Source organism: Moschus berezovskii, chromosome 9, assembly GCF_049115385.1.
Source record: "Moschus berezovskii isolate FMDL1 chromosome 9, NW_MosBer_1.0, whole genome shotgun sequence".
NCBI classification, from domain to species: domain Eukaryota; kingdom Metazoa; phylum Chordata; class Mammalia; order Artiodactyla; family Moschidae; genus Moschus; species Moschus berezovskii.
This window is the reverse complement of record NC_142468.1, coordinates 52,815,530-52,827,634: the sequence shown is the minus strand read 5'-3', so window position 1 is coordinate 52,827,634 and position 12,105 is coordinate 52,815,530. Positions and strand designations below refer to the sequence as shown.

Sequence of the window (12,105 nt, the reverse complement as noted above, 5' to 3'; positions counted from 1 at the left end):
ACCCTTAGCGACCCCACGGACTGCAGCCTACCAGGCTCCTCCATCCATGGGATTTTCCAGGCAAGAGTACTGGAGTGGGGTGCCATTGCCTTCTCTATAAGTTTTAGATACATATAAAAAGAAAAAAGCCAAGATTGAGCTGCTTCATATCACTCAGTTAAAGCAACACAGCAGCACGTAAAAATCAAACTCTCTACAGCCAATCTAAAAACCTAAATCATTGTGTCTCTAAAATTATGAGCTGCACATCTGGGAAGCCCTAACAAGAGAACCTGAAATTAAAACATCTACACCAAAGCAGTGTATATACAAGAATGGTGATAATGTAAGTTATTAAATATCATGACTCAAAATGGAATACATTCTTGGAATGGGAGGTGGGAAGGAGCTTCAAGAGGGAAGGGACATATGCATACCTATGGTTGATTCATGCTGATTACGGCAGAAACCAACACAATATAGTCAAATAATTATCCTCCAATTGAAAATAATTAAATTTTTTAAAACAGAAATATACTCATTTAAAAGGTAGTTAATAAGACAAATGAAAACCTTTACTAGTACTAAAAATGATTTAAACATTGTTAACAATTTTAACTTAAGATTTTATTGAAGTATAACAAAAACACATGTATTCTAAGTTTACAGCCAATGAATTCTCACACACTTATATAACTAGCTCCAAGATCAAGAAACATAAGATAACTAGCATTCCAGAAATCTCCTTCCAGTCACTCCACCCACCAAGAGTTTTAACCATTATCCTAACTTCTAACACCACAGATGATTTTTGTACTTAACACCCACTTTGTAAACTACTTCCAGAAAAAAGAGGAAAAGATAGATATTTAGTAGCAAGATTTTTTTCTCCACAATTGACAATTACAGGAATAAACAACATCACAGGTATACATTTTTGTTTGTAACTATTATCAAATCCATACGTGACCACTGGATGGCATCACCAACTCGATGGACATGAGTTTGAGTGAACTCTGGGAGTTGGTGATGGACAGGGAGGCCTGGTGTGCTGTGATTCATGGGGTCGCAGAGTCGGACACGACTGAGCGACTGAACTGAACTGATTATCAAATAGATAAAGAGATGACAGCGATTAAAAATTAAAACAACCTATTTCTATAGGAAGCTATCGAAATCTCTATCTTCTTCAAGGGCAGGAAGTGTTGTATCCAAGATCAGTCATCAAGCCCTGTCTGTAATTCAGCAGGATCAGCAGTAAAGGAGGAACAAAAGATGGGTTTACATATGTGTAGAGCAATAAGCAAACTGTAAGAGGCAGCCAGTCATACCAGGATCACCATAATTAAATGCAAGAAAAACAAGTCAGAGTAAGGCACAGGTATATGTGATTCAAGATTCAAGCAGGTACCATAAGGAGAGCTACAATAAAAACTAGATAGTAACAAATGTTGACAAGGAAGTAAAGAAACTGGAACCCTCACACATTGCTGATGGGAATGTAAAATGGTACATATACTTTGAAAATGTAGTCTGGCAGTTCCTCAAAAGATTAAACACAGAGTTATCATATGATCCAGCACTTCCACTCCAAGGCATAACCCAAGAGAAATGAAAATATATATCCACACAAAACTTTATACACAAATATTAATAGTACCATTATAGCCACTCACAAGAGCCAAAAAGTGTTAACAAATGTCCATCAACTGATGAAGAAGTAAGTCCACAAAATTGATTAACACTCAATCATCAAAAGAAATGAAGTACTAATTCACTTTACAACATTATACGGACCTCAAAAACACTATGCTAAAAAAAAAAGTCACAGAAGACCATTTATTTGAAGACTCCTTTGATGATTGTTCAACTCAGTGAATATTCTAAAAACCACTGAATTCAGTACACTTAAAGTGAGATGTGTAAGGTATGTGAATTGTATCTTTATATATTTATTTATATCTCAATAAAGCCATTGCCAAAAAGTAAAGCCATAATTAAGATTTCTGGGCATCAGATAGTTACGATCACCCTCTGGGTCTTGGTAAAGCAGATCCTGAGAGGCAATAAAAATCTGCCAAAAGAACAAGATAAATTCTGAGAACAGGAATCCATAAGAGAATTTACGAAGAAATGATTCACAGCATAATTTACTAAATTCAATTTCTTTTCCATTAGTTTATGCCCCAAGGCCAAAATAATGAACTCTTTATGTTAACTCTGCTCTGATTTTTGGTGAATTTTGTCTGCCCAATTCAAGGTGGGAACAGAGTAAGGGAGAGAAGTGTGGAGTAAGGGAGAGAAGTAAGTATGGTGCAGAATGTGTATGTGCATTTGCATGCCAGAAACTGTTCTCTCCATTGTCACGCAGTACTTAGATGCAATATTAACATCCCATATTACCTGAGATGTTCCCACCAAGGGAGTATAAATGTATGCTCTACTTTGAACTAAGAAAAAGAAGAGGAGCAAGGTCATGAAAAGAATAAATATCAATTCTATATTTTTTAATTAAAAAAGCAACAAAATTGACACAAAGGATCAATAAAGAATGCTCTGAACGACTTGCTATTTAATAAGATTACCATCTAGTATTTTATTTCTATAAAAATTATTGGTTGATCTCATCTATAAAGGTAATTTTGTACTAGATATATCTAGTTCCTTGGCCGTATTATGAATGGTTTGATATTATACAGTGTTTTAAAACTGAAACCATAATACTAGTTCTTCTTTGTACTGGTTTGATTCAATCATTTTACCGCTATTCTTAACAGCAGCATACCAATTACTCCTGATATTAGTTTAGGATACAGAATGAGTAGTAAATCCTGCATGAAAGAAGATAACAGCTAAAAAGGTTAACTTTCAAAACTAAAAATTAGGGTTAGGATTTGGCAATTTACGTTATAAATTAAGTTTCTGTGATGGTATAAATTTAATAATGGGGGTAAAAACCCACTAACTTTATCAATACAACTTTCAGGAACTTTGACTTCGATACAGTGATAAAGTTTAGAAAGAGTCATCATTATTGGTATGAACCTTCATTGCTGCTACTGCTGCTGCTGCTAAGTCACTTCAGTCGTGTCTGACTCTGTGTGACCCCATAGACGGAAGCCCACCAGGCTCCCCCGTCCCTGGGATTCTCCAGCCAAGAACACTGGAGTGGGTTGCCATTTCCTTCTCCAATGTGTGAAAGTGAAAAGTGAAAGTGAAGTCGCTCAGTTGTGTCCGACCCCTAGCGACCCCATGGACTGCAGCCCACCAGGCTCCTCCATCCATGGGATTTTCCAGGCAAGAGTACTGGAGTGGCTTGCCATTGCCTTCTCTGAAACTTCACTACCAATGATAAATATACCTTTTTATGATTAACACAATATTTTAAATTTTTAAATAAAAATAATTTTACAGAACTCTAAAGGAACAAGATTTTAAAAGGAATACATAAGATAATTTTGAATTTCCTATTAAAGTTTTAGAAGTTTTCAGAAAATGAACTAGAAATGTTTGCTCTTTATTTTCTTTCATATATGAAAGTCGCTCAGTCGTGTCCGACTCTTTGTGACCCCATGGACTTTACAGTCTATGGAATTCTCCAGGCCAGAATACTGGAGTGGGTAGCCTTTCCCTTCTTCAGGGTATCTTGCCAACCCAGGTCTCCCGCAGTGCAGGCAGATTCTTTACCAGCTAAGCCACAAGGGAAACACAAGAATACTGGAGTGGGTAGTCTAACCCTTCTCCAATGAATATTCCCGACCCAGAAATTGAACTGGGGCCTCCTGCATTGCAGGATTCTTTACCCACTGAGCTATCAGGGAAGCCCAGAAGCCCCTTTCATATAATTAAATGGAAAAAAAAGGAAAGAAGATATAGAATAATGAAGATATAGGACCATGGAGTTTAGAACTGTCAAACTCTGAAAGTTGCCTTAGGAGAGGTCTGCTCAGGATCACTATCTCCCCTGAAAGGGTAAAGAGGAACCAAGAAGCACAGAAAGCAACAAGTTTACACTTTAGAGTTCACATGGTCTGACTATCTCATTAAGGGTTACTCTGTGAATGCAAAAGTCTTGTGCCCCACCCTCCCAGTACAAACTTGACCTCAAATGACTTAGGGTAGAGAACTAGCTGACTAACCAAACCACCAAGAGGAAGATTTCAACACAAAGATATTTTATATCTCCAAAATATTCTAGGAAGCTAGAGAAAATAAAGGCATTACAATAATAACCAAAAAAGCGATAGCGAATTTAAGAACTTTGGGGAAATATTAAAGAAAAAAATATACTCAAAGGATACCGAGATCAAATTGAAGAACCAGAGATCAAATTGTCAACATCCACTGGATCACAGAAAAAGCAAGAGAATTCCAGAAAAACATCTGCTTCACTGGCTATCCTAAAGCCTTTGACTGTGTGGATCAGAGATGGGAACACCACCTTACCTGCCTCCTGAGAAACCTGTATGCAGGTCAAGAAGCAATAGAATCAGACATGGAACAACGGAGTATGCCAAGGCTGTATATTGTCATCCCGCTTATTTATTAGAAGAGTGAAAAGAAAGAAAGTGAAAGTGAAGTCGCTCAGTCCCATCCAATTCTTTGGGACCCATTGGACTGAGGCCTACCAGGCTCCTCCGTCCATGGGATTTTCCAGGCAAGAGTACTGGAGTGGGTTGCCATTTCCTTCTCCAGGGGATCTCCCTGACCCAGGGATCGGACCCAGGTTTCCCGCATTTGCAGGCAGATGCTTTACCCTCTAAGCCACCAGGGAAGTCAGAGTACATCACGTGAAATGGCGGGCTGGGTGAAGCTCATGCTAGAAGCAAGATTGCTGGAAGAAACATCAATAACCTCAGATATGCAGATGACACCACTCTAATGGCAGAACGCAAAGAGGAACTAAAGAGCCTCTTGATGAAGGTAAAAAGAGGAGAATCAAAAAGCTGGCTTAAAACTCAACATTCAAAAAATGAAGATCATGGCATCTGGTCCCATCACTTCATGGGCAAACAGATGGGGAAACAATAGAAACAGTCAGACTTTATTTTCTTGGGCTCCAAAATCACTGTGGACAGTGACTACAGTCATGAAATTAAAAGATGCTTGCTCCTTGGAAGAAAAGCTATGACAAACCTAGACAGTGTATTAAAAAGCAGAGACACCACTTTGCCAACAAAGGTCCATATAGTGAAAACTATGGTTTTTCTAGTAGTCATGTACGGATGTGAGAGTTGGAACATAAAAAAGAAGGCTGAAAGTGAAAGTCACTCAGTCATGTCTGACTCTATGAGATCCTCTATATAGTCCATGGAATTCTCCAGGCCAGAATACTGGAGTGGGTAGATGTTCCCTTCTCCAGGGGATCTTCCCAACCCAGGGATTGAACCCAGGTCTCCCGCATTGCAGGCAGATTCACCATTGCAGGCTGAGTCACCAGGGAAGGCCAAAGGAAGAAGGCTGAGTGACAAAGAATTGATGCTTTCAAACTGCGATGCTGGAGAAGACTGATGAGAGTCCCTTGGACAGCGAGGAGATCAAACCAGTCAACCCTAGAGGAAATCAGCCGTGAATATTCACTGGGGCTGATGCTGAAGCTGAAGCTCCTATACTTTGGCCACTTGATGCAAAGAGCCAACTCATTAAAAAAGACCCTAATGCTGGGAAAGACTGAAGGCAGGAAGAGAAGGAGATGACAGAGGATGAGATGGTTGGATGACATCATCAACTCAATGGTTATGTGTCTGAGCAAACTGCAGGAGATAGTGAAGGACAGGGAAGCATGGTGTGCTGCAATCCATGGTGTTACAAAGAGTAGGACACAACTTAGCAACTGAACAACAAAAGATACTGAGTGAAAGGGAAGCTTATAATCCACATTTAAGTGGGATCACTGACAAAAAGGAGTAAATAGTCAACCAGAGTTAAGTGTTTTCATTTGTGTACTAAAAAGACCTGGATTCAAGTCTCTGGCCATGACTCGCTGTGTAACCTAAGGCATATTATTTAAACTAACACTGTTTCTCCTCTATAAAATTGGGACAATAACAGTATTGACCTTGTAAAAGTACTTTAAGGGTTAAATCAGAGTGCCTACCACAGTGCCTAGCATAATGGCTGTTATTCCTTTTTCAGAGCAGCAATTATACACATAAGGTACACAACGTTTAAGGTCTTCCCTTATAACTAAAAATAAATGAAATCCTCAGAGTCAAAGAAAGGCATAAAATCATCTGTTCCTACAGAACCTTAAAGTAGAGAAATAAAGGACAAAGATTTTTTGGCACAAAACCTATGAACGCTAAAAATTCTATGATGCTGTATGGCAGAAACCAGCACAATACTGTAAAGCAATTTTCCTCCAATTAAAAAATAAATTTAAGAAAAAAATATTCTAAACTCTCCTTTACTATGGAGGATTAACTGAGAAGCAAGATGTTTCAGCTCCCTAATTTCTATTACAAGACATACTACTTTTGGAAAAAGAAATTAAATGTCTTTCAAATAATAGGTTTCTATTACTCAGTGAACTTAATGATTTTCTTGTTTGTCTTGTTTAAAGTACTCTAAAATCTCTAAGTATTAGTCATCAAAGAAAAATTCAGCTAGCACCTATTTAGGTCTCCTATCAGTACAAACTGGGTGGAGTTCAATATATTATAAAGAGCCTACTGCTGTAGTCATGATTGTGTTATTATCATGGCCAGTAGCAAAATGAAGAGTGTATCTATCCTGCCAAGTTTGAAGAGTATCTGGCAGTCAGTTTCAACTGGTTAGGAAGGCAGTATTGCAAATTATAGGGTACAATGCACAAATGTCTAACATGGCTGGCTTGGACTCTGGAATTCATATTACAACATGAAATGTGAGATATAAAGATATTGCTAATTACCTATTATATAATGTATATTCTATCAAAAAAAATGAAAGATCAACAAAAAAAGGCCTACATGCAATAAACTATAGACCTGTACAACACACTCCTCATAAGTGGAGAGATACCATATTTCTAAATGAGCGAACACTCCAAATTGGCTCTGTTACAAATTAGAAGATATATTTTTACAATTTTATCTAAAGATTAATTCAAATTCATACTGTCTACATTCAGTTTCTGATCATTTTGCTCACTGGAAATTTCAAATAACAGTTAATTAAAAATAGCAGCAACTATATGGCTGTGTGTGTAACTGAGGAGGGTAAAAGTGAAAGCGCAAATCTGAACTCAAACTTTTTTTTCCTTTTTTAAAATCAAGCAATAATTTTACAGCAAAGACAAAATTAGGGTATGTTCTGTTATCACTTATATGTAGAACCTAAAAAATTAAACAATGAGTGAATATAACAACTGATGCTAAAGCTGAAACTCCAATACTTTGGCCATCTCATGCAAAGAGTTGACTCACTGGAAAAGACTCTGATGCTGGGAAGGATTGGAGGTGGGAGGAGAAGGGAACGACAGAGAATGAGAATGAGATGGCTGGATGGCATCACCGACTCGATGGACATGAGTTTGAGTGAACTCCGGGAATTGGTGATGGACAGGGAGGCCTGGCTGTGATTCATGGGGTCGCGAAGAGCTGGACACGACTGAGCGACTGAACTGAACTGAATATAATAAAATAGAAATAAGACTCACAGATACAAAGAACAAAGTAATGATTATCTGTGGAGAGACGGAAGGAGGGAGACCAAGACAGGCACAGGAGATTAAAAGGTACAAACTACTCTATATAAAATAAATAAACTACAAGGATATACAATACAACACAAGGAAATACAGTCATTATTTCAAAGTTATTTCCTAACAACTTTAAATGCAGTATGATCTATAAAAATACTGAACCACTATGTTGTATACCTGAAACCAAAATATTATCAATAAACTACACATCAATTAAAAATTAAGGGCATAAGCATAAAATAATCTGCTATGCAGCCTTTGAAAATGAGGCAACCTCTGTTCGATAATTTTTTAAAAGCAGATTGCAAATAAGTCTGTTAAAATGTTATCCTTTTTTGTAAAACAACTTATGTTTATACATGCATGGAGAAAATATAGAAAAATATACACTTAGTTTAGGACTGTAATTGTGGATGGAGATTTAAAGCACGGGTTAGGAGCATATGTATTTTTGTTACAAATTTCTGCACGGTGTGAATTTTTTATAAAATGATCATTTGCCACTTTTGAAATCAAAGTACAAGAATTTTTAAAGGAGTGAAAAATAAGAACTGATTATATTCTATTTTTCTAGACTAGGACACACAACTTTGTTATCAGCAGATTTCTATATAAATCAAATATATGATAGCATGATTTTTATGAGAATCTTTGCTAAGCATAAAATTTCTCCTTACTGACCAGAAATGACCACCTGTCCTGGACGATTTAATAACAAAATAAGGCAGAAACTGATAGGTGGCAATTAACTGTTGGCAAATTTGAGAGTTGATTATCCTTTTCAGTTAATGATACTACTCTATAGTCCTAGGCATGTTGTTTCTGAACTTATCTCTATGAAGAAAATTTTCATGCTTGGAAAGTAATAATCTATCATCAAACCATTTCACAAAATCTTTCACCAATTAAAGCATAATAATTATTATTATTGAGTTAAATGAAAAGTATCAGTAAAAAGTCAAAAAGTGCGCAAGGAAAACAAACCTCCACAATCTTGCATTCAAGTAATCAATCTGTCAGCTTTCAAAAGGCTTCAAATTTACAAACTACTCTTAGAGATTACTATTATGTAAACTTTCACTTTCCAAAACTGAACTTCAAATGGCCTCCAGGTTTCCTTGGCAATAGGAACTCAGGGAATCGAGAATTCTTTATTTTTTTAAAGTGACAGAGGCCAACAAAAAGACTTTATAAGTGGAAAGATACCTACTTTAACTAGACTAATATCTTATCAAAATTTAACAATATGCAAGAGCTAAATGTAGAATTAAACTATACTGCTAAATAAGATCTGAAATATTCACTGGAGCACATTTAAGACTTTGAACTAATTTTTGTCAGTAATTTTAAGAGATTTGGTCTTTTACTTATGAATAAACAGTCACATATGTTGAACGATGCCAAAGAAGTATGGATAAATAAAAAAATACAAAAATAAAAATTACTGTGACTTATGCAAGACTCTTTGAAGCGAACCTCAACAAAAAAGTGAGCACATCCTTGTGAGAAGCAGGAAATACTATTTAAGATAGGTAGGGTGGATCCAAATGATGGTAGGCTGAAAAAGTCAAAATGAAAATTTCTCACTGATACAGTGTATGCCCAGTTATTCAATTAATTACAGAATGACTAGAAGTCTAGGTCAAAGGCAAATGCAATGACCAGTTAAAGTGCATACACAAGAATCACTACCTATGATGGGCTTTATGGTTCTGTGGGCAGAATATAAATAAGATACAACAATAAAAAATGTGCAAGGAAAACAAGAAGAGACCAGGGAGAAGGCTTTGCAGTGGTGGGGGCAAAAGGTGGTTCTAGGAGTGGAGGGTCATGTGAAGGAAGGAGAACTTATTTACCAGATCAAGGATTGCATATCCAGCATCAACCAAACTTGAGCCAAAATATGACCTTGAAGCCTTCAACTTTTTTCAGAGCACTGCTCAACAAGCGAGCCAGAACCACAAACTGCAGAACACTATAGAATTATGCTATTCCAGAATGAATGTTGTTTTTTGCTGATACCACACTTGGTCCTAAACTTCATACTCCCACCCAAGCAAATACTCATGTTAAAATATGCTATATCTTTTATAATTCAGTAACTTATAATTCCTTTGCATAAAATACTCTTCAGGTTTTATCATGTTGTTGAAATAACTCCCCTTTTCTCTTTCTATAAGGCAGAAATAAATACTCCATTTATTTGGAAGTCAGATTTATAGTAACTTTAACTCCTGAGAACAGAACCTAAAGAGAAATGATTCTATGAAGGTTAAAAATAATTATCAGGAAGGTCACATGCAATTAAATACTCAGAAACTATTATTTCATATTTAATACTAATAAGCTTTTATATTATTTTATATTTAATGCTAATAAGCTAATACTAATAAGTTGAGCTATTTCAAGTCTTGAAAGATGATGCTGTGAAAGTGCTGCACTCAATATGCCAGCAGATTTGGAAAACTCAGCAGTGGCCACAGGACTGGAAGAGGTCAGTCTTCATTCCAATCCCAAAGAAAGGCAATGCCAAAGAATGCTCAAACTACCGCACAATTGCACTCATCTCACACGCTAGTAAAGTCATGCTCAAAATTCTCCAAGCCAGGCTTCAGCAGTATGTAAACCGTGAACTCCCAGATGTTCAAGCAGGTTTTAGAAAAGGCAGAGGCACCAGAGATCAAATTGCCAACATCCGCTGGATCATGGAGAAAGCAAGAGAGTTTCAGAAAAACATCTATTTCTGCTTCATTGACTATGCCAAAGCCTTTGACTGTGTGGATCACAATAAACTGTGGAACATTCTGAAAGAGATGGGAATCCCAGACCACCTGACCTGCCTCTTGAGAAACCTGTATGCAGGTCAGGAAGCAACAGTTAGAACCGGTCATGGAACAACAGACTGGTTCCAAATAGGAAAAGGAGTGCGTCAAGGTTGTATATTGTCACCTTGCTTATTTAACTTATATGCAGAGTACATCATGAGGAACGCTGGACTGGAAGAAGCACAAGCTGGAATCAAGATTGCTGGGAGAAATATCAATAACCTCAGATATGCAGATGACACTACCCTTATGGCAGAAAGTGAAGAGGAACTCAAAAGCCTCTTGATGAAAGTGAAAGAGGAGAGTGAAAAGGTTGGCTTGAAGCTCAACATTCAGAAAACAAAGATCATGGCATCTGGTCCCATCACTTCATGGGAAATAGATGGAAAAACAGTGGAAACAGTGTCAGACTTTGTTTTTTTGGGCTCCAAAATCACTGCAGATGCTGATTGCAGCCATGAAATTAAAAGACGCTTGCTCCTTGGAAGGAAAGTTATGACCAACCTTGATAGTATATTAAAAAGCAGAGACATTACTTTGCCGACCAAGGTCCGTCTAGTCAAGGCAATGGTTTTTCCCGTGGTCATGTATGGATGTGAGAGTTGGACTGTGAAGAAAGCTGATCGCCGAAGAATCGATGCTTTTGAACTGTGGTGTTGGAGAAGACTCTTGAGAGTCCCTTATACTGCAAGGAGATCCAACCAGTCCATTCTAAAGGAGATCAATCCTGGATGTTCATTGGAGGGACTGATGCTAAAGCTGAAACTCCAATACTTTGGCCACCTCATGAGACGAGTTGACTCACTGGAAAAGACTCTGATGCTGGGAAAGGTTGGGGGCGGGAGGAGAAGGGGACGACGGAGAATGAGATGGCTGGATGGCATCACCGACTCTGTGGACATGAGTTTGAGTGAACTCCGGGAGTTGGTGATGGACAGGGAGGCCTGGCGTGCTGTGATTCATGGGGTCGCGGAGAGTCGGACACGACTGAGCGACTGAACTGAACTGACTGAACTGAATAAGTATTGTTTGGATTTAACAGATATAATACTGGTGGCAACAGCTAAAAATTAAGACAGAAGAACTAAAGCACCTGTCCCAATAACTAAAGAGTCAGCAGTTTGTCTAGATTATATTATTTATGTGAAAAGATTCTGAGGGCAATACTGAAATAAAGCAAAAGGCTCATGTTCTGATCATGATTCTGAGCCCTCCAGAAGACAGACTGTTCTCAATAAAAGAAGCATACAGCATGTTTCAGACATATTTATAATAATATGGGTAATTTTTAGTTGCTTACCATGGTTAACATGGTTACAGGTCAACTGTGACTAACAATATCATCTTAATTTTTATTGAAAATGTACAAGATGACAATGTCAACAGTACAAAAAAAACTGCAAATAAATTCACAAAAACGGTAAAAGCATAAAGCTGTTAAAAATACAAAATATCTTCAAAATATGAAACTATATTCCTAAAATGAAATTTCCTTAACTGATAAAGAAAACACAGGTGACTTCTATCTATAATGTCTTTTTTTGAGAAATTCAGAGAGCAAAATAACCAAAGAGAAAAAAAAAGGAAAGAGATTCAGCTTTGTTATTTAAAAACTTT

At 37.2% G+C, this 12,105-nt stretch overlaps 1 protein-coding gene across 10 annotated transcripts in view; it reads right to left on the bottom strand.

Annotated features, from left to right (window-relative positions):
• RNF111 (ring finger protein 111) overlaps positions 1-12,105 on the bottom strand; it is a 94,588-nt gene that overhangs the window by 59,887 nt on the left and 22,596 nt on the right. The gene's annotated exons all lie outside the window — the stretch shown is intronic.